Source organism: Siphateles boraxobius, unplaced genomic scaffold (genome assembly GCF_051911475.1).
Source record: "Siphateles boraxobius isolate OS27281-9 unplaced genomic scaffold, OSU_SipBor_1 66, whole genome shotgun sequence".
NCBI lineage: Eukaryota > Metazoa > Chordata > Actinopteri > Cypriniformes > Leuciscidae > Siphateles > Siphateles boraxobius.
The window spans coordinates 13,820,950-13,847,254 of NW_027509193.1; the positions used below are offsets into that span (position 1 = coordinate 13,820,950).

Genomic DNA, 26,305 nt, shown 5'->3' on the forward strand with positions numbered 1-26,305 from the left:
ACTGTACATTTACCTTACATTACATTTCCTTGCACAAACGACTCTCTCATCAAGGAAACAACACCGGAAACGGGCGGTTAGAAGTGCGAGAGAGTAGTTGCTGGGAAGTCCGACTCATTTCCGCGAATCGATTCTTTCAAACAGTTCGTTTAAAAGAACATATTCAGAGCACAGTGATTCTTTACGCCGTGACGTAATTGCACCATCACGTTTGCCCTGATGCCCCAGCTTGGTATTTTACGTGCTAAAACGTTCATATTGTTAACATCAACTGAGTTTTATACGTTTGTTTGCAGAATTAATTCAGCTCGAAAACAAAATAATGTAGAAACTACATATAATTTTCAGTAACATAAAAACATGCACATCTTTTGACAAAAAAAGTTTTGCACGTTTTGATAAAACCATATTTATTCAAATGTTTCGTAGGCTATGGGTGTTGATTAAAAATGTAATTCAAATCATACAAATATTTCTATGACTTTTTTTAAATCAGTTTACTTCTAGCCTAGGTCCCAATGCTCTTGCTATGAGCTTACTCATGTAGGCTAATGTTGTTCATTACGAATCGGAAATGGCCGAAAGAGACGGTTCTCAGTCCAGTGATTTGTTGACTCGACAACCGCTCGGACATATTCAGTCCAATACATTAAAGAATCGTTTAGAGAGAGATTTTGTGAAACGGTTCAGCCGATTCATTAATGCGACTCGACTCAAACGAACGACTCGTTCACGATTCGGACATCGCCAAACAGAGCGAGAGAGTGAGAGGAGGGGTAGAAGAAGCACATGAAAAACTGCATAACCCACTGCTGGTTGAGATAGACGGGGCAGAAAGGTTGCCTTTCTGGGTCGTAGGCGCTAACTGGAGCTTTGCAGTACTTTTATGCGAAACGACAGCGGAGTTAGAAGACCCGCCGAGGTACGTTTAATGCATCTGTGCTAATTCAATGCGTCTTAAATGTTGTTTGTCGATGTCAAATGTTGTTGTTTTAACAGCATATTTGTTTATAAACAAATGTCCACGGTTGATCATGTTGAGGCTTCACTGTGCTGCACTTTTCACGCTGAATTAAAGCTGTTTACGTTGCTCTTGTTGTTTCTGAAATATATGACATGTCTGATATCTAATTTAAAGGTTCCTGTTTAGTTTAGACAGTGCGCGTTTGGCACCGGTGTTTCGCAAGCCCCAAGCTCGTGCACCCTGTTTTTTATCGGATCAACAGGCTGAGAGTCCAGCCCCCCTCCAGCACGCCTGTCAAGTCTGCAGTCCAGCTCACATTTCCAGCTCCATTCCAGAGTCCAGCGGCTCCATAATTCTGCGTGTTCGACCAGTTCGCATGTGAAGTGAATTCTGACATTTATTTAGCGCTCGGCGGAACGCAAGCGCACGCTCCGGGAGAAAGTTTTCATCATTCTGTAGAATTTACTGTTATGATAGGAGAACTTGAGCGCTGGTCTGTAAGCAATACTTCTTTTGGTCTCGTGGTTGAAGAGCCAATTGGGTTTCTGTGGGTGAAAGTTAATTACGTTACGAAGAGTTAATGATTAAAACACTGAGGCAGGTCTGTCGCCAGGCATGATAGCCTACATTGTGGTTGTGACTGGAGATTTCAATAAAGCAAGCAGGGTTGTGTTATTAAAGCCATATGCTACCACTTGCCGAATTGTGAGCTGTCCTTTCGCTTTGAGGTGTCACATTCATTTGGCAATGAGACGGCAAGTCGATTACAAGAAAGTCGTGCGAATGTTGGCTACTCAGATTTAGATGAGTTTTAACCGTTATGTGAAGGGCATTGGGTGTTTTTTAATAAATCATAGCGCAGTTTGTTAACATGTAAATTGAGTTTATTTGTTCCTGACACACGGCAGTTACCCTTGTGAGAAAGTTGAAGCCATGCTCTTTGTTTTCTCCGTTGATATTATCTTCCACAGCAGAATTTTTTTTTTATCTCCCATCATGCAATTTGTTTAGTTTCCGTTTAGCAGTGAAAGTGTGTGTGTGTGTGTGTGTGTGTGTGTGTGTGTGCGTGCGCGCGCTTTTGTACATTCACACCGGCTGTAGGCTATGTAGCTTACACATGTGCGTTGAATGTATTTTTGTTAATGTTTGTGAACGCATTGCGTTTTAATATGCTCTTAAAGTTTAAAGAACACCCTATTTTCGATAGTTATGTATCTGTCAATTAGCTTTATTAGATATTAGCATTATATAAACCCTGTAGCGTATATAATTTTTATTCAAGGCAAAAATCTTTGATGTACTGTGGACATTTTTGTTTTGTGTGAATGTGGCAGGATTATTGAGAACTAAATCTTAAAGTCAAGCTTAATTTAAGAGCATGCTGACAATGACCAGATAAGCCTACTTACTTCTGTAAATGTAAACATGGCCAATCAACTATTATTTTAATATTGCAGTATTTATTATAAATTATTTATCCATGCTCATCAGTAAAAAAATGAATAACAAATGAATGTGCCTTTGTAGATTTTTAATCAAAATAACCTCCCCTCCCCAGGAACGGATTTTGATTTGCAAAGTAGCCGGGGCCAATTATCTCCAATAATGTTGTTGTTGTTATTATTATCCTGATAAGACCCTGTAATATATAGTAAAAACAAATGCACTGTAAAATAAATGTAAATGAAAAATCTATATTTCATAATAAGTACCTATATTATTTTACTTTCACTACAGCAAAGGAAAAATAACACTTTTGTCTTAATTTCTGCACTTGCTTTTTTTTTTTGCCAAGAGCTGAAGTGTCTGTGAAAACAGATTTACAAACGTGTCATGATTACAAATCTTGTGACATTCTATAATCATCTGTCCGCAAAAAAAAAAGTTGTTATAATGTCCACAAATTTGAAAATAAAGCATACCTGTGCCTGCTGTGTTCCCAAATCACACTAATTTCACAGCACATGCAGAGATGGCGTTTACTGTGAACCGAGCCTCTCTGAAAACAGTGGATCACAAGCTGATCGCGTGAGCAAAGTGTGTGCTTCTATCATTTAAAGGCCAATTCACACCGCACAGACAAACGACAACTAACAAGTGAGCCGTTGGATCTAGAATTTTATGAAAAATAACTGTCATCTTCTTCACACTACCCCAACAGACACAGACAAACGCTGATTGAACATGTTCAGTCGGGTGAAAACGAACCCCGACCAACACCAACAAACGCAGACAGGGGTGTAAGCCCGTCTAAATCGGCCCAATGGAGGTTTCCGATAGAATAGGTGAAGGTATCTGAGTGTTACTGCTGTTAATGTTTAATCCCATTTAAGCTTTTATCTGACTCCATTTTATATCTGACTCCATTTTATCACAACCTTGAATTTAGGTTAGATTGCCAATTGGTTATTGGTCAATTATATAATAGTTTAGCAATAGCCTACATTTGATTGTTCTATTTAACTGTTTTACTTATATTTTACCTGTTCATATTAGGAAGCTATGTCGCTCTGAGATTCTCACGCCTTGTTTATCGCGGGTCTCACGATCACAATCTCGCCAGCTTCGGTCACCAGACTGAGGTAATTGATACCTGAGATCGGTCGCATTCACGCTTACACAATCAAAGATACTTTGGTATAGGCCCTGTGATTGCAAAATTTACTTAACGTTTACTTCAGTAGAGGTATGGCCACTACTACAGATGTAAGTCAACTAACTTTACTTGTCTTATAATAGCTTTGGATTGGCCATGCCGTGGTTTCCCACGTACACTTATCTAAAGTAACATTAAATTAAAACAGAGGTAGGAAGACACACCCAGATTTAGGTTGGTCAAGCAGCATTTTTGCTGCTCTAAACGGAAATTCACTTCTTGTCTTTGCAAAACCCGTACACTTGAATATTTGAGTGCCAAATATTAGTCGTCACTAATCTGACGCAAAACTTGCGGTAACATATGAATCCATTTAATCTACTTGGGAAAACAATTTCAGAGTCAGTCGGAATAAAATCAAATGTAACAATTTATTAATGATACCTTTGTACCAGTCACACTTTGCACCAGTTTGCCAGAGAGCCTTCATAGTTCAAGAGCCTCGTTTTAAAGGCTGTAGGACCCCATATATTTCCACAAATTGCTTCATGTTTCATGTCAGTCAAGTTTCATGTCTTGTCATGTGATTCCCTGTGTTAGTCATGTGATCCTGCCACATGTTCCCCATGTGATTGTGTCATGTTGTCATTCAACTAATATTCAAGCATTATTAAACATTTTTTTTTCGTTGTTGATTGCCCCTCCCAATGACATCTTGCAATGACATCTCTTCTCTTCTCTGATGATGATGTGATCACTCACATGGAATCGCAACAATAGAAAATGACAATTTATTTTGATTTTGAACTTTTTCAGTTGCGAATGGACCATATGATCAAATTCAACAGTCCATAATGTGATTGAAAAGTGTTCTTTAATTGCTCTAATTGTGGCCTTTATTTAGTATCTTGCCAACAGGTTATTTATTATGCAGTCAGATTATCGGTAAGCTGTACGACTCATCAAATAGCCACAGTCAGTTTGATTTTTTTTTGTGCATTCCAGGAATCACTCAGACTTTCAAATCAATATTTTATTGCTAAACTGACAAACATACTTTAACATTGTCTTCTGTTGTTATGCAATGTGAACAATGAAGATGTTTGCTGTCAAATGATTAATGCAAGAATGATTAGTAATTACCAATGCCATTAACCAGATATGCTATCCATTAGATATGAATCATTATATGAAGACCGGGAAGGACGAAAAGGGCAAATATTTGATGCATGATTTACCATTCCTGAGTGTATATTAATAAATGACAAGAAACAGTCTGACTGCTCAGCCACATTTTGTTGCAATAAAGCACTCCCTTCTGGAAATGGATAATACATTACTGATCGTGTCACGTTTGGTAAAAATGTCACTAGTGTTACAGCACAACAGACTGTGATGTCGTAAATTGATTAGATTCGATTTTTAGCCAAGTTTATTAGGCTATTTCATAAATCTGAAGTGTGCCTTTGTTTTACATTGAGTCCCATGTTCTGTATGAGCTCAACAGGAGGAGGATTGTGAAGTTTTGCATTTCAAGCTGGAGAAATATGGCTCTTGATGAGCACTTAAGAGTGCTCTTAAGTTGATTGTTTATGTACTTGACCAGTGCAGTCATTCATTCATCTTACGTTGTACTAGCTGTACTTAAAGATGCGTTTTCAGTTGGCAGTAATTTAGCACTGGAGGTGATTACTTAAGACCACACAAGCTTTGAAACAGCTGGCCTGTAATGACAACAAAGAGTAAACATACAAATTGTTGGGTGTTTGCAACAAAAAATCTGTATATGGTTTGGGCTGAACCATTTGGTTTCTTGTCAGTAAGGTACACTGAGGGTACAGATGTATTATTTAAACATATTGCCTTAATTGTTTCTACTTGCTAATTCTCACACTTACATACTGTATAATTATCTCTATCGTGCTAGAAAATTACCTTTGGCCGGTAGTGTTTGTTTTGCTTTTTGTCCACTTGTAGAAAAAAGAGGCAGATCTCTCTCTCTCTCTCTATCTCTCTCTCTCTCTCTCTCTATCTCTATCTCTCTCTCTATCTCTCTCTATCTCTCTCTCTCTATCTCTCTCTCTATCTCTCTATCTCTCTATCTCTATCTCTATCTCTATCTCTCTCTCTATCTATCTATCTCTCTATCTATCTCTCTATCTCTCTATATCTCTATCTCTATCTCTCTCTCTCTCTCTCTCTATCTCTCTATCTCTCTCTCTCTCTATATATCTCTATCTCTATCTCTCTCTCTCTCTCTCTCTATCTCTCTCTCTCTCTCTCTATCTCTCTATCTCTCTCTCTCTCTATCTCTATCTCTCTATCTCTCTATCTCTATCTCTATCTCTATCTCTATCTCTCTCTCTCTATCTATCTATCTATCTATCTCTCTATCTATCTCTCTATCTCTCTATCTCTATCTCTCTCTCTCTCTCTCTATCTCTCTCTCTCTATCTCTCTCTCTCTCTATCTCTCTCTCTCTCTATCTCTCTCTCTATATCTCTATATCTCTCTATCTCTATCTCTATCTCTATCTCTATCTCTATCTCTATCTCTCTCTCTCTCTCTCTCTCTCTGCTAAGTTTGTTCAAGCTCTCTTAGTTTGTGTCTGTTCCCACCACTGGAAGTGAATGTGAAATGCATTTTTAGCGAAATTGTTTGGCTAACCCTGACTATGAGAAATCAGGAATGTAGAGGATCTGTTGTGGGATTAGAGGTGAAACTCTGGTGAACCCCAGGTCTGTTGAAATATTATATTTCATAAATAATTGAACCTGAGGTGCATTTGGACATTTAACCTTGTTGCGTTTGTTTACCTGGACTACACAACCTAGTTTGACCTGTGCTGCCAAAGATTGTGCGGTTGATGCCCTCTTGTCTGAGTCGACACACAGCGTTTGAGAGAGTTGACTGGGATGTGATTGCTGTACAGGGAATAAGTTCAGCGTGTTGTCCAGCACTCTGTGTACTTAAAGAAAGGAAAAGATAGAAAGGCAGAGGGAGGTGACAGAAGGTCTGTAAACCGAAGTAGAGGGCAGAGTTGTGTTTTTTATTTGGTTACACATATATTTGTGCATTTTCTTGGAAATATCATCTTTAACAAGCACCTGAAAATGTGAGAGCGAATCAAAGTTCTGTGCAGCAAGATCAGCACATTTTTCTTGTTTAATGGTTAGGATCTTTTTAACCAAGATCAGTGGTCATGTACTTGTGTTGTGATACACAAAGTTAAGCTTATTGTAATGATAATGAAATTCCTAAAGGCAACCATATGCTTCATTACTAACCTGGCAAACCAGACCTACATCAAGATGTTAGGTCTGGGAACTCACAATTGGCATACCTCAATCCGAGGGGCGGGATAAACAGGTGTCTTTCAAATTCCCTCTGCACGCAATAGGAGGTGCTACAGCGGTGGCTGTTACTGGCTATTTAAATCTAGCGGGTTTGATGTCTCGCAAATACAATAACGCTGGTAGTGACGATTCTGTCTGTCTGACCAATCAGTGATCTCCAGTGCTTCCACGTCACATTTTAGTATCGGTATGGTGCGCTTGGAACCTCAACAGAGGTGGTACCATTTAAAGCGACCCGTACCGTACCGTATCCGTATCATGCAGTGGAAAAGCGCCAAAGCGTGCTGAACTGAACCGTACCGTACCATGCAGTGGAAACTAGTGGAAAGTACTATTCTTATTATAACAATATTATTGTCAAAACCAGATCATTTTTTTCCAGGATTATTTAATGAATAGAAAGTTGAAAATCATTAATTAGAAAAAAAAATCCTTTGTAGTGTTATAAATGTATTAACTGTCACTTTTGATCAATTTAATGCATCCTTGCTGATTAAAAGTATTAATTTCTTTCCAAAAAAAATTTAAAATCTTACTGACCACAAACTTTTGAACGATGGTGTATGTTACCACATTTTTGCTTGTCTAGTATTGTTGTTTAGTAATTAGTTAAAATTATTGCTTTAAATATATTTATTATTGAAATGATCTTGTCATGTGACAGTGGAATTGCATTATCCCCCTAAATATTTAACTGCTAAAATAATTGTTAATGGAATCCGTTAAGGAATCAGAACCAGAATCATGTGTGTTTTATTTGATATTTAATTTAAAGTAGTCCTTTCAAAGGGCTTCCACTTTTTTGAGAAGACTTTCCATTAGATATTTTATAATTGCTGGTGGTATTTGCTCTCATTCAGACACGACCATCAGTAAGGGCAAGGCACCAATGTTAGACGATGACATCTGGTTTACATCAGGCAAAGTTCCAGTCCATCCCAAAGGTGTTTATTTGGGGGCCGTTATGGATGCCTGTCAAGTTCTTCTCATCAAACTCAGTAAATCATTTATTTACTGATCTTGCTTTGTGCACAGAGACACTGTCGTGCGAACAGAAAAGGGCCGTCCACAAACTGTTGCCACAAATTTGGAAGCGAGTCATTGTATCCTGTAGCATTAAGATTCAGATGGCCTGGCCAAACTCATTATTTAGATGTCTCTGCCCACATCCTTTTGGCTATGTGGTGTGTATACCGTATGCATGTTCACAGAGCGCTTGTGTTGTCTTAGACACTACATGAATCAATTCAGAGAGTTTGAGGAAACGAAAGTAAGGGAAATTTAGTCAGTGATGGAGCGGTTTCCTCAATCCTTGTCCATTCAGAAACTGGTGCTGGTTTTGTGCAGTTGCACTAATCAGCTTTACAATAAACTTTGTGTTGTATATTAAATGAATTCAAAGTGCACCAACTAGACTGTAAGCCCTTGAAATCTCTGAGAACATCAAATATTTACCTTTGAGCAACATCAGACCATTGCAAGAATGTGTTCTACTTTTTAGTTTCCTCTAAATCTATATTTATCTAGCTCTTTTATGCGCTTTCGCTTTCTGTTTGCGCTTCTTTGCTGGTGTCTTGCTCTACTTTCTTTCCACATTATCTGTTTGTTTTGGGTTTTTCACGATCTGCTAACTGACCTTGACTGCCATCCACCCATCCAGCTCTAATCTCGTGCCAGGCTTGGGTAGACAGAAAGATAACAGAGCATCAGATGAGAAAGAGAGAGACTGCTTTGGTTAATGTATGCCTGTTAGGAGTCACTCCCAATGAACTGGTGCTTTTTGTAAAAGAGAAAAGTCTTTGATCTTTAGTTCTAATGCTCAGCCCCATACCCACTGCATCTCTCATCAGTTACGTGACCTACAGTATCAGAAGCGTATCGGGACTAAACGGATAGTTAAAAAAAATTGGTAATGTTCAGTGGTTTACAAAGTGATGCCATATAAGAACCATTTTTGGTTCCCTGAAGAAGAGTTCTTAATAGAACCTTTTTTTCTTAGTCAGAAGAACATATTAAAAATCTAAGAACATTTTTCCACAATAAAGAACCTTTTGTGGGATGAATATGTTCCATGGGTCATGTTAAAGGTTCTTCATGGAACCATAGATGCCAATGAAGAACCTTTATTTTTAAGAGTGTACGTTGTTATTATGTCAACTATTTAAATGATCCTGTAGCCAGAGAGCAAGACAATCACCTGTTAAATGTGTTTGAGAAAAAAAAAAAACTCTTTTGCAAAACTGAGTTTCGACCTAATATCTAAGAGGAGGAAAGCAACAGATTTAGTCTGTAATGTTAAAAAAAAAGCTAAAGGAAAATCACATTTATAGATGAAATGCATGTCTTGATATTTTGCCTACTATCATTATCAGTTACTATGGTTACAGGTGCTGCTCATTGTTGCTTTGAGCTTGAGAATGTGACTGAATTTAGTATAAAAGGTGTTCGAGCCATTCCTGTTGTCAATCCGGTTGTCAATCCTCACCGTTTGATGAATTATTATTGACTAGTTCTGTCCACTCCATAAAAGTCCTCCGATTATAATTTTTTTACTCTTGCTGTTCACAAACACACACAGGCAATTCATACCTATATATAGACATTGATTTAATGACATTAATTCAGTAATTACCTGCCTTTTAAGTGATTCATCTGGAAATCTGAAGGATTTTTTTTAATTCATTTTAGACCACCAACATGTTCATGGAATATATAGACATGTGCTTAAATGTAGATACACTACCATTCAAAAATATGAGGTTGGTAAGATTTTTTTACGTTTTTGAAAGAATCCTTTTATGCTAACATTTATTTGATCAGAAATACAGCCAATCAGTAATATTGTGAAATATAATTATAATTTTAAAAAATATTTTTTCAAAGTGTAATTTATTCCTGTGATGTCAAAGCTGAATTTTCAGCATCATACTTCAGTGTCACATGATCCTTCAGAAATCATTCTAATATGATGATTTGATGCTCCAGAAACATTTCTGATTATTATCAGTGTTGAAAACAGTTGTGCTGCTTAATATTTTTGTGGAAACTGTGATATTTGTTCAGGAATTTAATTAATAGAGAGGTCAAAATAACAGCATTTATTTGAAATAGAAATCTTTTAACATTATAAATGTCTTAACTGTCTATTTTGATCTAATGCATCCTGAATAAAAGTACTGACCCCGAACTTTTGAACAGTAGTGTTTGCAAAAGAATATATTTATAAACTGATTTATATGGACTAATTTTGCACACTAAAATTCAATCTTCAATAATTTACTATGCTTGTTGCATATTCTTAAATCTTGAAAAGGCTTTTTTGACATTCGTTCACCCTCAAAGAGCAAGTGCAGAGGACGAGTGACATTACTAAGGCAGAATCGAAGTTCAGATGACTAAAGAGCAGGAGACCTCCTGGGAGCTTCCCACAGGAACAAACCCATTGACTGACTGAATGGAGACCAGCCTGAATCAGTGAAGTGAAACGAAGTTTTGACTGGCAAGACTAGGGATGTGGAGTGGACTGAGTGCATTTAGAGATCTAGGTGAATCAACTGGATTTAAATGTGGTATGTAATTCATGTTGTATGAATATGAACTCAGTACATGTAGAGATATACCTAGATGTGTACTTTTATTGCTATCTTTATAGAACTTGTAGTAATGAATATTGTTAGGTCTGTGCCTATATTTTATGCCTCATTTCAATGTCATGGTTGTGAAACAACTAGCATTTTTAGGAACTGTTTGTGAGACTCTGGGGGAGGGGCGACTGATGTCTAAGTTCAGGGCAGAGTCCTAATTAGCTAATCTGACTATCAGGTTCATAGAGCGGTCAGTTCAACTAAACTGCAGATGACCTAATGCAGTTACTTTTAATTTAATATCCATCTGTCTGTCTTTCTGTCTGTCCGTCAGCACACTTTTATTTGCTCTTGTTTTGTTTCTCCCGCTGTATGCATCAGAGTGCATGTGGCCAACATTTCAGATCTGTTCCAGTTGACTTGAATGAATAAATCTCTACTGACTGCTTTCTCTCTCTCTCTCTCTCTCTCTCTCTCTCTCTCTCTCTCTCTCTCTCTCTCTCTCTCTCTCTCTCTCTCTCTCTCTCTCTCTCTCTCTCTCTCTCTCTCTCTCTCTCTCTCTCTTTCTCTCTGAGAATAAATCACTGATAGAGAGGCTGGTCATAAAGCTATAGTGTGAGAGCAGAGAGGACAGTGTTTCTGTCCTGCTTAAGCCTATTACAGGCTTACCAAGCCAAGCAGTCCCCCTTAAGCACATAAAAAGAGAGAACGCAAGACAGCGAGAGACAGATGTTTAGTTATTCATCTGAGAGAATTAAAAAGGTAAAAACACTCCATTAAGCTGTGAGCTCAGAGCTTAGCATAATTATCATATATAAACAACAATATATAATAAGATATGTTTTAAAATGATATGTTTGTGTGATAGAGAGACTAAAAGTTGTTATTCACAATAATCTGGATTCGAAAACGTAAAATCATTCAGACATAAAAGAGTCATTTAGACAAACAGTTTATTCAGATTCTCTGGGGTACCTCAAAGAAAGTCATGATAATACCATAGTACGTTTTTGTTTGAGAATTACATATCATCGTTGAAGAATGAGGGCTTAGGATAGTGAGCTTCTGGGAGAAGTGCTGATGTTCCATTCACTAACCTTACATACATATTTGTGCACAAAACCTTATTGTGAACTTTTTACACATTTAACTTAATTTGCAATTACATATATTCTAAATACAAATGGAAATGGAAAATACAATAAACAAATGGTTTGTAAATAACAAAAAAAATCTACATTTGAACATAACAATTTTCTGTGTGTACGAGCTGACATTCTACATGCAATTATTAGTGAATGAGAGTTTTGTGTTTCTTGGAGTCACAAACATCTAATAAAAGTCATGGCGTTTGCCGTTTGGACCAAGGGATAGTGGAAGGCCTTTAAGAGATTAACTTAACGCAAGACAATCTTACTACAGCGCTGAGGATAATAATGAAAGTGGGACATGATCCATAGGCTTTTGTGATTAGCACTAGCTGCCCAGACGTGTTGCTAGTCTTCTAATCTGCCACCAGACATCAGCAGGCAGTTATGCAGATTGATTATAATGCCTGTATGACAAGATATTTTCCTCTTCTAAAGATCTCTTCTCTCCTCTACTTTTTTGGGCCTTCTCCCATTAGTTGGTAAAGTTGCAAAACGAAACAGTCTAGGCCTCAGTGGGTATTAAAGTTGAATGGTAATGAATGGTTAGTGCAGATACTCTAATATGATGCAGTGTAAAACATGTATGATATAACCAGCCACAGTCTTAACAGAATTAACTCACGGCTAATTTAATCCCCCACTTACAGAGATGAGATTAAAAATGTTTTCTGATGAGAGCGTGTGCTTTGCTCAGAGACTGGGAAAAAGTTAAATTGAGGAGATTTAAACTTTTTTGAACTGTTTTGAAGGCATTTAATATCCAGACAAAAAATAATTACTTTTTAAAGCTTACACTTAATTAGTAGTCACAATCGCGTAGCTTGTTGTGCGAGGTTGGGGGTAGGCAAGTTCGGTCCTAGAGAGCCGCTGTCCCGCAGAGTTTGGCTCCAACACTGAAAAAAACCTCACCTGCCTATAGCCTTAGTAATCCTGAAGACATTGATTAGCCAAAGACATTGTTCAGGTGTGTTTGATTAGGGTTGGAACTAAAGTCTGCAGGACAGCGGCTCTCTAGCACCGAACTTGCCTATCCCTGTGCTAGGGGCTTGGCTTTGCTGATGCTAGTAGCCTTAGCTGGTGCATTCACTTCAAATCAAATAGGTCTAGGCTATTATTTATGAAATGCACAATATGCCCCATAAATCAGTAACTGTGGGCCGTGAAATGTTATATCTGCGAACTCCCCCCAAAAATAGAAATATAAATCACAAAATTATGCTACGAAGTGAGCAACAATTGAATCTTGCATTGTGCGGAGTGCCATTTGCTTCTCCGTTTGGATTGGATGCCATTATTGTATAACTACAGCAACACCAGAAGCACATGATGTTTTGAAATGCGTCAACTTTCCTTTGATTATATGTATGCACGTGGTCCGCTTAAGGGCTCTTTTAGCCCTCTTACCCCAAGCTCATAAAATGCATTTTGTTTAATCCGTCTCTACATATTTTCCCCCTCCCTCTCTTTCTCTCTGTCTCTTTCGTTATCTATCTCTTTTGACTTGCTGTAAACAGGTCAACACTAGAGTTCTGTCCTGTGCGGCAGCAGCCAATCAATTCTTTGTTGGTACTGGTGACTGTGCAGCTCAGCCAATCAGCTCTCTCACACTGACATCCTCCTGCACAGATTGTGATAGGCTGGAAGACGGAGCAAACTCTGGCTTGAGAGGTGGTCTCTGTGCTCTATCTTATTTAGATTAAAAGTGTGAATTAAAAATTAATGTTAAGGCATGAGAAGGAGTAACGAGTGCCTACAGCATTAAACATCAATGATTTATCACTGTAAAGTAAACGGACTGCATTTATATAGCGCTTTCACAGACCCAATGGCCACCAAGCGCTTTACATATTGCCTCACATTCACCCATTCACTCACTCATTCATACACCGACGGCGGTGTCAGCCATGCAAGGCTGAATCCAGCTCGTCGGGAGCAGCTGGGGTTAGGTGTCTTGCTCATGGACACCTCGACACTTGGTCAGCTGGAACCGGGGATCGAACCACCAACCTTTTGGTTGTAGACAACCACAAGTTTGCATGTGTGCACCTGATTCTATAGATAAATCTTTCAAATGGGCTACAACCACTCTGTAACTTTGCATAATACATATAGTATCACTGCACCAATTAAAAATGTAATGCTCTCTGAGTCTTGGCAAAATCTGGGGAGAGAGGAACTGAGAAGATCTAAGTTTTCTTGCTTGTTGGTGTGTATATACCATATAAGAAGTGGTATCCAAATTTTCAAGACCACTGGTGAATGTCATTCATGTGTTGCATTATAATTGTATCATAAGCATAATTTAAAGGGAAAAGTTGAATGTTTGTGTCTGAACAATTTGATTAACATTTAGCTTTAGGACAGAATCTTATTTTTTTTGAAAATATATCTTAAATGCCTTGCAAATATGTTTTTTCCCCCCAAGCATTAAAACCCCTTACCAGTCGCCCCCCTTTTTGGCAATCGAGTGCAAAATGACATACCCATAATAAAATGGTTGTTGCTAAGGAGTCCTTCTGACTATACACAAAACCAAGGTATCATTTAAAAGCTAACACTTGACAGTTTACTGTGAAAAACTCAGAATTGCTCTAGCAATTACTAATAGAGAGATAAAGCAGCTCAAAAACAATGCACAATTTTTTTGAATGTAAAATTCGGGATCACCAGGGATCCCTGCGGCTCAAGGGGTTAAACCTAGCCTTTTGAAAATGCTTAAATTACAATACTAACTTCCGTTCAAATGTTTGGAGTCTGCAAAAAATAAATAAATTGGAAAGAAGATGTATGTTCAACAAGGCTGCAGTTATGTTACCTTTATTAAATACAGTAAAAACAGTTTATATATATATATATATATATATATATATATATATATATATATATATAGGACAGTTTGCGGTTTGTGTGCTCTAATAGTTTTCACTCTGTTGTCCCTGTCCTCAGTTCAGATTACTACTCTTTACAGCTGACCTTGTGCTTTCAGAAGCACTGTTGAGTGGAGTCCATTTTTGCTAGTTTTCTGTTTACTTATATTATTTATTCCCTATAAAGGAGCGAAGGTGCTTATGTGACATTAGGGTGACAGTGAATAGGACGTATATGTAAAAAATATATGTATTTCTCAGGTAATAGGGTAAATTATCTTCTAGTGTGTGAGGGTGGGGAGGTGGGTTGTGTGTATACTGTATATTGGTACTCTAAATTGTATGTTGTACACACAGATACACATAAAACTTATTGTATGTTTGTACGCTCCAGTGGACCAAATAGGTCATGCTATTGATTAATTACATGGACGTCATAGCAACTAGTCTTGCTGTTTACACTATAACAGTGGAGAGCCGTTGAGAAAAGGGAAGATGTGCCACAGTATACACTCTAACTGCAGCACACAAACACATAATGCTGAACAGACTGTTAATTCTGCTAATGCTAGCCTTTCCTGAGTGTTGGGTGTATTAGCTGAGATTACCTGGCTACACTTATTGTAGGCGAAGCTAATGCTTTAGAAGCTAATCAGTGTTAGGGAAATCATGTGACTGATGTAAACGTTGATTCACCTGCCCTTGTTGTCACAATAGTCTCGCATCGTTTGCCCAGTCAAATTAACCTCTGCTCTTTGGCATCATTACAGTCAAATCAATGACCAAGTCATGTGCAGTACGTCACTAAGCACTCCAAGATTTTACAAATAATGTATCTGACAACATATATATTAATATAAATATTGTATCATAATTTATCACAGATGCATTGAGAAAACGAGTGAAACTAGTGTATATATATACATTTTGTGTGTTTTATATATAGATATTTATTTATGCATGTACTGTATATTAATATAAATATATTTAAATTATATTTTTATTTAAATATATATTATGTACAAAAATATGTAAGCAAGACCCTGTTAGTTTTTCCTTTTGTAGGTGACCATCAGACGGACACATTTCCGCAGGATTAGTCCTAATCTGCTCCGGGTGTGTTGACACGAACGTGATTTGATCTAATGATGCTGGTGCCGTCTATTGTTTATTTGACACAGTGACTGTGTCAAATATTAAATATGGCATTACTTTTCATTCAACATTCAAAAAAGATGAACAGACAACCTAGCTGTACTTAAAATGTCACAGTAAAACCTGTTTGGATGGTTTGGACCCAATAATCTGAAAAGTGTGTGTGTGTGTGTGTGTGTGTGCGTAATAAGATGTGATCCGTTTACAACGGGAGACAGTAGGCGGGTTTCCATTACAGATACATTTGCACAAAAACATACATTTGCACTCAAGCTGACCAGCAATTTTTATTTTATTTATATATTTATCTTTATTTTATTATCTTTACAATCTTTATTCTTTTGCTCAAATGTCACAGAATGGAAAACACTTGATTGTGGGATATTAAAGACAGTGAAGGAAACATCTATGCCTTCAAAAATAGCACCTTGATGCCTTCCTACCTTAGAATGTGTCCGCCGAAGGCAGCATTTTTAAAGTTTTTGGACACAGCCCATGTTTGATCTCTCCTCAGGACGGCCACTGCTAACAAATGAGAAGATGACGGCTCTCTCACCACTAAATCTCGAGTCAAACCACTGATAAAGTCATGGAAATAGATAGAATCCCGTAAAATAAAGCTTTATTTGTGAGTAAGAAGATACATTTCTATAGGGCTGCACAATATATCGAGAAACGTTATCGTTTTTCAAAAATCGCTGCAAAAGAAGCTTTCCAACAGGTTTTATCGTAGATTTTGGAAGAATGTCCGGTTGTGAGGCGTTGGAAAAATAGGTCCACAGTTTTACAACGAATGGTAAAACACCTGTTGGAAAGCATCTTTTGCAGCGATTTTTGCGTGAGCATATCAATGAACACCCCCGACCACTCGGTGAGTTTCACGTCTTTGTAAACTAAAGTTTAATGCGTTTATATGAGAGACTGACAAACCCACCAAACCAGATTCCCAGTGAAATGCTCTCAGAAAGCAAGTGCAGTGAGTTTGCTTCCTTCTTCTTTGAGAAAATCAATAATATCATAAAGGTGATCAGCTCATACTTGAGTTGCACGGGGGTCAGACAGATCAGACCACAACCTGAGATTGCAACATTTGATGGCAACATTTTGGAAGAAACAGTACAGCACCTTAAAACATCAACCTGCGCTTTTGATGCACTTTCCAGATTTTTTTTTCAAAAAATGTGTTAAACCGTTTGGAAGCAGATCTCCTAGAAGTGGTAAATGACTCACTTCTCTCTGGGAGTTTTCCAAACTCCCTGAAAACTGCAGTTGTCAAGCCTCTCCTGAAAAAGAGCACTCTGGATAAGACCATATTAGACTGATCTCAAATCTTCCTTTCATAGGCAAGATCATTGAAATAGTTGTCTTCAATCAGCTGAACAAATTCTTATGCTTAAGTGGATCCTTTGACAATTTTCTATTTGGTTTCCGACCAATCACAGCATAGATACAGCGCTCATAAATATAATAAACAATTTAATTTCATTAGACTACCCTGGCTGTTGCTTAGTGTGCCTTGCTAGCCTATTGTTGGCTGCTGGTATATGTCATATGCATGATTTGTCTGTTCACAAAACTGCATGTCTCTAGAGCACCAAAAGTTAAATAGTGTACCTTTTAAGTAAAGAATCAACAGTGATTATAATTTGTGACCAATGATCTGAATTTTTATTTAGTCAAAAACTAAGTACACAGTTACATATGTTATATATTTGTTACATCAGCTTATTTTGAAATGTTTGGAAATGTAAACTGATATTTCCTACTGACAAAAGATCAAAATAAGTGGCTTAAAACCAATTTTTGTATACTATTGGTGGCTCTGGCTGCTATGCTGTTATGCTGTTGTGTTGGCTAATTAAATCTATGCAGCGGTAAAACTAACTGCAGACTGGTTTAGCCGACGTTAAGTATTTAAATGGGAGAGCATAAGAAGAGAATAAATCAGTTCACTTGTCACTTGAGTTTGTGATTTTAGTCATGTTTTTTGTTGTGGGAAGATTGAGGCGGGAACTTGCGAACGTTCAAAGACTTTAATTAAAGGTCCCATATTGTCACAACTGAAATTTCCTGTTTTTTTTCATGATAACAGAGGTCTAGGGGCTATGTAACTACCATATGAGTTTCAAATCATTTAATCCACAGACAAATGCACACAGCCTGGATAAAAAAGCTGTGCCTTTTCACAAGCCGTTGTGACTTCCGTATAAATGTGATGTCAAAACTACTCAGTCACCGCCCTCAGTCACGTCCCGAACACTGCCCACAGTCCTTCTGCCCAAACCCAGACAACATCGCGTCCATGCCGTTGCTGAGCAACAACAACACGGTAACATGTCGAGAAAACGCTGTTCAGTCGTTTGCATCATTGCACAGGCTTCCGAACAACATTAATATAAGAGACCAGTGGCTACTGTTTATTTATTTGGAAATAACAGAGCAATTTAGTTCGACCTCAACCGTTTGTTCTGCACATTTCAAAAGTGACTGCTTCGTCAATCAGATACAGTTCAATGCTGGTTTTTCAAAGAAGCTTCTCATCAAAGATGCTGCAGTCCCTACATTGTTCGATCCGACTTCAAATTCACAACCCGCAAGTAAACTTCTAACACATTTAATGTTATATTATGGAGCCAGCATAATCTGAAATTATAGTCTTTAAACGGATATGCAACACTAACGTCTTGCTAAGTTGATGTTGAAGTGTTGTTTTTCACAGTGTATGGTTGCCACAAGCTTTGATATAATATCTGTTATAGATATTCTATATTCTATAATGATGTTCTTTGATAGAACATCATTGGTGTTTTATTTACCTTACTTGTGAGCATCACCAAGCCACAGCATGCTACAGCATACATGATCCTAGTTACCTGTGGTTGGCCTGGCCGTGCGTCACTCAGAAAACAACAGGCCAATCAGAAAGAAGCTCTTGAATATTAATTAGACAGGCCAAAATCGACCTGTTCTTAGCAGAGCTCCTGAGAAAAGATCTGTCAAAATATATTGGGATGGTTTTTGGTACTTAAATCCGCAAATGTAAATTCTTAAGGACATCAAAACCTAAAATAAAACTCCAAAAATGTGCACAATATTGGACCTTTAATAAATAAACAAATGCAAAACGAAAGTAAAGACAGCAGTCCCTCACGGACGAGTGCCGCCACACATAATAAAGCAAAACGTATACGGTTACTAACGTAACCTCGGTTCCCTGAGATTAGGGAACGAGTATTGCGTAGCTATACGCAATGGGAAAACTCCTTTTCTCGAGAATATTGAAGCCATTATTTTAAAACGCACAGAGCTGAGCGTCTAGCTCGCTCATTGGCTGTGCTGCAGCAACTGCACAAACCTATGGCGAGGCGGCAGAAACGCGCAAACCAATTGGGTCACTTTGGGCCCAGGGCTCATCAGAACCCGCCAGAATGGCCGTGGCTTATGTTTATATAAGTAGACCATTTCGCCATAGAGTCAGGTTAAATCGACTGAAGCGACAGCACCTGAGCCAAACGTAATGGCACGGCAGCCTAAGCAATACTCGTAGGGAACCAAGGTTTCGCAGTCACGACACTCTAGAAGCTGAAAGAGCAATTTTCTAATGCCCTTGTTTCAAATGCCTTGGATCCAGGGTGACCAATAGAAAAGGGCCCAAATAGAGACCGCCCACTGAGACACAGCTTCATTCGCAAGAAAAACTTTTCAACTCGCAAGCAAAAGATTTTAACTCGCAAGCAAAAGATTTTAACTCGCAAGCAAAACATTTTAACTCACAAGCAAAACATTTTAACTTGCAAGCAAAAGATTTAGACTCGCAAAAAAGACAGCAGAAAAGAGAGCAACATTTGTGATGCAATGTGTTCGAAATGCACAAAGTAAAATAAAGGTATTCAAAGATTTACATGCACTGCAAATAATTTTATCAACTTCTTTATTTTGGACCCTTAAGAAGACTTTTTTTGCAATCTTTTAATTTTTTTAATTACAAAATAATTAGTTTTACTCTCAAACGCAGTATGTTTGATTGAATAAAAAAGACAAAGGAAACTCCATAGAAGCTGATCGGTTGGTTTTTGTCATATGACCTGCTGGCTAAGTTGCAGCATTCTGAAAAGTTGAGATGTTTTCATCTCGCTGCGGCATAGGTGCGCCTACATTTGAAATAACGAATTTGCACGCGCAAATAACGCGATAGGTGAACACTAGTGACTGTGCCCCTCACCCCTTATTTACCCCTTATTTACACTGCACACTGCTGCGGCTCGTTACGGCTGTGACACGGCTACCGGAGCTGATCGCGGCCACTCTAGTCAATGCTTGTGTTTACACCAGTCGTGACTCGTGATGCGGCGGGTTTCAGAAGCGGCTCTCCGCGCCTACATAGGCGCCTAGTCGATTTTTGACGGACGCCGCGTCCAAGCCGCACCGTAATACAAAATACAAGTAAACACTGTCAATGTCAAAATAAACACCATGTGCAGACTCCCAAATGTATTGCACACCATCAATATATGCTTGGTAGAAACCATAGACTGTAAGGTAGAAAATCAAGAAAAACCACATCGGACAGGCAAATCACGTGGTCTCAAGCATCCAGTCGCTTCGCTTCTGAAATGCCCCTGGTGTGAGTTGCCACCGCATGGAGAACGGGATAAAACCCATAGACAGTAAAAGAAATGGACACAGCAACCCCATTGATTTCAACGGAGAAGACTGAAGCCCGATTATTGCACTTCCTGTCTGATGGCTGAGCGACTGCGCAGGCTCAAATTGAGCGTGACGACAGTCTGACAGTTGTAAATCTTCTAGCAGCTGTGCCAAGACAAATCTGAATCACCTAATTCCTCAAAAACGTTGTTGAAATATTTTGTCCCGTTGCTTTTATGGACTCTCTATCTATGGGCTTCTCCCTTGACTTTATGCCTCTATGTCCCCCCGATTGCCTCATAGACAGTAAAAGATTGCCTGCGAGCTTCTCCTCCTGTCAATACAGTAATTTCTCTACAGTGCGAAAGAGAGATATCATATAGAGACTAGATGCCCTATTGGCCGCTGTGGCGCAAGAAATGCGGCCGCCATATTAAGCAGGTCATACTCCTATTTGCGTTGCATAGCAGCAGTAGATGCCAGAGCACTGTGCAGTATATTCCTGCTCAAATCGGCGGACCATCACTCGGGGATTACTTTACACAAGTAAGATTTAACATTTAACATTAACGTACTATTAGTTGTATTTTGTGAGTAAAATATTCAATGTGTCTTGTATCGTAGCTACGTGTATGACCTTTGCAGCAAAAAAACCCGCGTGAAAATCAGTTCGGTATTCAGTGAGATATGATTAATTAAATGCGCTGGCAGCTCATTGCACCTGCCAAACAGATTACACTGAGCGGAGCGGGTGACCGGTTTAAGATGGCGCCCCCACGGCTCGTCCGCACCAATAGGCAGTAGCGGTCGATATGGCGTCTATCTATATGATGTCTATGGTGACGACAGTCTGACAGTTGTACATCTAGTTGCTGTGGCAAATTAAATCTGAATCACCTAATTCCTCAAAAACGTTGTTGAAATATTTTGTCCCGTTGTTTTTATGGACTCTCTATCTATGGGCTTTTACCTTGACTTTATGCCTCTCTGTCCCCCCGATTGCCTCGCTGACAGTAAAAGATTGCAGGCGAGCTTCTCCTCCTGTCTATACGGTAATGTCTCTATTGTGCGACATAAAGTCGCGTGGTTATGACGCAATCGTTAGCCTGTTTTAACAAAAACGGCTTCTACGGGGCCATATTCTTCCGTTTATTTTAGTATGATCATTACATATAATTTTTTTTTTAATAGCTTAATAAAAATAGCTTTTTTCTAGGGAAATGTTATATCGCAAGAACTATCGTTATCACAATACTCAACAACAATATCGCATATTTTCCCAGTATTGTACAGCCCTAATTTCTATAGCTCAATACTGATTTTAAATTGTAATTTTGGCTGCACCTGAAATGGGTCATACTATTGACATTACCTGAGGAGTTGAAGTAAAACCACGCTTAATCAAGGACTTGCATTTAAAGTTTCTAAAATGTGCACCGTTTCATTGAGAACAAAGAGGGCTTTTTTCTACTATTCTGTGAAGAAACGTTTAGGATTAGTTGGTAAAGTGCCAGATATAGGGTAATCTATCCATTGGAAGCATTGTATGTTTAATGCATCTGGAAAACTGTAATAAGGTTGTCTAGCCTATACTATCCCACACAATAGTAAACATGAACAAAAAATACTTTTAAAGCCTTTTTAATGGTTTAAATTTCTGCATATACCAATTTGTATTGGCTATTAAATAACGTGATGTAGCATCATTAAGAACTAACATGAACTATCATCTAACAATGATTAACAAAGTTTTTTTTTTTGGGCCTCACTCTCTGACCCCATGAATGTCGCATGTGTATTTCACTCCCTGACTTAATCATTAATCAAATCGCCTTGAATCTCATTGTGAATTGTCTCAAATCGAATCCTTCTGAATTTGCGAATATCATATTTGCTCTCTACCCAAAGCATAGCATTATTTATATAATTTGTGTAAAAAAGTGGCATATTTCTCTATGAGATAATGCAGGTGTTTGTGTTTCTTTGGAGGAGGGATGCATCTGGCTGCACACAACGGAAGGTATAGCAACCTCGATAAGGATATATCTCTTGTGCTTCTGTTAGTCATATTATGATCATAAATCAGACAGTCTCAAGTGCTTCTGTTTGATTATAATCAGTTCTATCTCACTTTCTGACTTCATCAGTGTGGGTGCATAGAAGATACAGGGTGCGCTCCATTCAGATGTGATCATTCTTATGCAGTGTTCTCTCTGAGGGCTTCATCCTCCACAGCGGGTTCTTCAGGGGGTTAAAAGATGCATGGGTCAGAAATAACAGGCATTCAGAACGCAGAGTTACATCAAGACAAAGGAGCAATTGTTATTGTCTGACAAAGGCAACATTACTTGAAGGCTACTTATCCTGAATTCTTACATGAATTGGACTCGCTAATAACATTTAAAATGCAAACCAAAAATAATTACTTAAAAACGTTCAAACTTCATATAGGTTTGGGACGAAATGATGGAGAGTTAATGACAGAATTTTTAGAGCTATCCCTTTAAGTTTGAAACCTCACTGTGAATGATACTTTAATATTTATCTTTCTTTTATTAGTTGTTTTGAAGTAGTAGTTATTTTCTGATTGGAATGACGCCACAGCAATGAAGTGCCTTATGCACAATAAAAAGATGGAGATGCTGCGTGCATCATGCTTTTCTAATTAGGCTATGTGTGTGTGTGTGTATCATGCTTTTGTAATTAGGCAACGTGTGTGTGTGTGTGTGTGCGTGTGCGTGTGTGTGTGTGTGTGTGTGTTTAATGCCCACATGTTGTGTGTTGAAAACAGACAGTATTCAGATGGAGTTAAATGAACCCAGATTAAGCTGTCTGTGAAAGTGCTGTCTAGATTCACTTGTACTCAGCCAAACCTGAAGAACCAGTGCTGCATGTGTGTTGACTTAAAATAATACGGGTATTTTTATTTTTTATGTATGTGTATATTCTATATGATATATATTTTAACTGATTTCACACCAGATTAAATTCTGAATGGACACTCATGTTCCTGTGAAACTCGACTAGAGTTTTCAAATAAACCTGAATAACCAGTGGTGAGTGTTTTTAATCTTTGTATCGTGCTTACAAGTTTGTGTGCCTGCTTGTGTTTGAAAACTGTTTTGTTGTAATTCTTTTTAGTTGGATTTTTATGTAGTTTTGAGTTTTATTCACTCTGTTAAATGAGCACAAATTATTCCTTGTCAGAATGTTGAGTTTTCACTCTTAAATAATCAGAATAACCTGTGCTACTATATTGAACCCATGCTAATCAGAACAACCTGTGCTATTGAACCCATGCAGTGACTTACATGGACGTAATCAATTACAACATTCACCTGCACCTACGATCCAAGTTTAATGTGCAAAGTGAACTATAAATAAGCAGAATGTAACATGTGGCATGAGTTTGGGGTGGGATAATATGTTTGACAAAAACAATGGCAAATGGGAGGACCTACTTGAAAACATTTCTAATATTTGTTACCATTAGCTAAAGCAAAACAATTAATTAACTAAAATAGGATTGTATTATCAACCACCAGGGCAAGTTACAACAAGTCATTATCCACGACAGACAGAATCTATAGGAACTGAGTTCAAACACCCAAGGCCTGACAATCACTTTCACTTCAGACATTTACTGTAGACACATCTGCATTTGAACTTTTTAGTAAATATTCATTAATAAGAAGTAAGATTTTTTTTCCATTTACTTTTTATTAATTAATGTACTGTATTTTTTTTAATTAAAAACTTTTTTAATTACTCTGATTTCTTTTGATTATTTTAATTTCTTCTGATTATTTTAATTTATTCTATGTAAAGCACTTTGAACAACCACTGTGTATGAAATGTGCTATATAAATAAACTTACCTTGCCTAATCAATAAAACACAGATCATGTATATAGTCGAGCTCATCCAATGCCAAAACTGACATATTGAAACTATGTTCACTATTTAACAAGATACAACATACACTGTAAAAAAAAAAAAATTACAAGTTAAACAAGATTCAACGCGTCAGATTAATGTAATTTAACTTCAAATGACTTAAACATACAAGTTGACTTAATTTAAGGCTACAAGTTTTTTTTACAGTTTATATATTATATATATATATATATATATATATATATATATATATTCCAGCTGACCAAGTGTCGAGGTGTCCATGAGCAAGACACCTAACCCCAGCTGCTCCCGACGAGCTGGATTCAGCCTTGCATGGCTGACACCGCCGTCGGTGTATGAATGAGTGAGTGAATGGGTGAAAAATGTAAAACGCTTTGATGACCATTGGGTCTGTGCAAGCGCTATATAAATGCAGTCCATTTACCATTTACCATATGGGAATTTAGTAGGTCTATCATGGACCAGTGTTTGGATCTGACTGGGGGCAAAAAGACACTTTTAACAGGCTTTAACCTGTATGAAATAATATTAGGGGCTAAAGAGAGTTATAAGAAAAGTGTATTTAATGTGAGCTCTCTCCACTCTTTCAAGACAAATGAGTTGCAGAGAGCGTGAAATACAGTGCATTTATTGGTAATAGATTGAGAGTGAGTACCTCTGCATATTATTATCCTTGAGTTGCCGTGTGTTCAGGGCTCCCAGGCAAGAAACCAGACAGCATTGTTCATTAGTCTTAATTAGGTATTTCTCTGTTAGCGCTGCTTCCTCTCTGGCACTTCAACCTCACAGGTACTTGTTATCACACATGTGTGTGTGTGTGAGGGAGAGAGAGAGAGTAAAGACTTAAAGGATCATCTTGAAGGTCCTTGTTGGCCTATTTGTATAAGCAAGTAAAGTTCGACAAAGTTCGATTTGTATCCTATGGGCCCTTGTTACTATCTTTTTCAGTGCACCTGAAAGTCACCTAAAGGTCAGTGTAATCTAGTGTGTGTGTGTGTGTGTTTGTGTTTCCAGGTAATGCCTCCACTCCACTGTTGATACATAAACTGATTTACTGGTCACAATAGGAAGAATATTTGCAAATATATTCACATTATTTTGGGCTGCCTTAGTGTTTAATCCTATTATGGTTTTTATGCAGACAGTAAAAGGACGGTATATTCAATCATTGCTGACTTGTGCAGTTTCATTATGTCTCAGAAGTTCAGCCAGTTCCTGTGAAACAGTGTCACATCTATTAGAGTTTGAGGCATCATTTGGAGCAAACGCTCCACTCATTTACTTTACGTCTTTCTATTTGTAATGGATTTCTTGAATACATTCTCAATTACAGCAGGCCTATAGATAACAGTTATGATATTTGTGGCTTTAAAGAAGTGCTTAATAGGCTATATTTAAATGTGATATGACTTTTTTTGCAGATGTTGTGCAAACATATCCACATCACTATGATCAGATGGTTTCTTAACTGCTGTTTTCTCACTGCTGTTGATGTTTTTTTGCATGTTTATTTTGTTATTGACAGGAAAGCGTGCATATTCATCTAAACGGCACTCTCATCAGTGTGGACGTCAGGATGTTAGTTAAAACTTTTTTTCCATAAGCAAAAAAACGAAAAAGAACTTCGCTGTTAAGTACAGTATATCACAAAATTAATTTTTGTTAACTCCCTTTCAATTTCTTCTCATTCTTCGTTCTTAACTTTTATGTTTACTGTGCATTTAGGCTATGTAGTTCACAACTTCATTAAAGCAAATTTGAACTCCATAACCTTAGACCTATTGCTTATTTCACATATTCACCCAGAATTTTCTGGGTTGAGCGTGCAGTCCTGAGCAGACTGAGCGAGCAGAGCAGAATCTTCAGAAAGGCGCTCTCCGCTCCGGAGGAAATATTGCACTCCGCTTACATGCTTTGGTCCAGTTTTGACATTACGAAGTGTTCACAATAAGGTCTATAATATTAATGTAGAACTTCATACAAGTTATGACATTATGAACTGTTCACAATAAGGTCTATAATATTCATGTAGAATTTCATACAGACTTTAAAATCTATAATCAAAGGC

The 26,305-nt window shown here is 37.8% G+C and overlaps 1 protein-coding gene across 1 annotated transcript in view; it reads left to right on the top strand.

Annotated features, from left to right (window-relative positions):
* The first annotated feature begins 723 nt into the window (after nucleotides 1-723).
* stat5a (signal transducer and activator of transcription 5a) overlaps nucleotides 724-26,305 on the top strand; it is a 107,956-nt gene continuing 82,374 nt past the window's right edge. The window contains exon 1 of the mRNA XM_077212391.1: nucleotides 724-922. The gene's annotated coding sequence lies outside the window, so the exon portion shown is untranslated. The remainder of the gene's footprint in view (nucleotides 923-26,305) is intronic.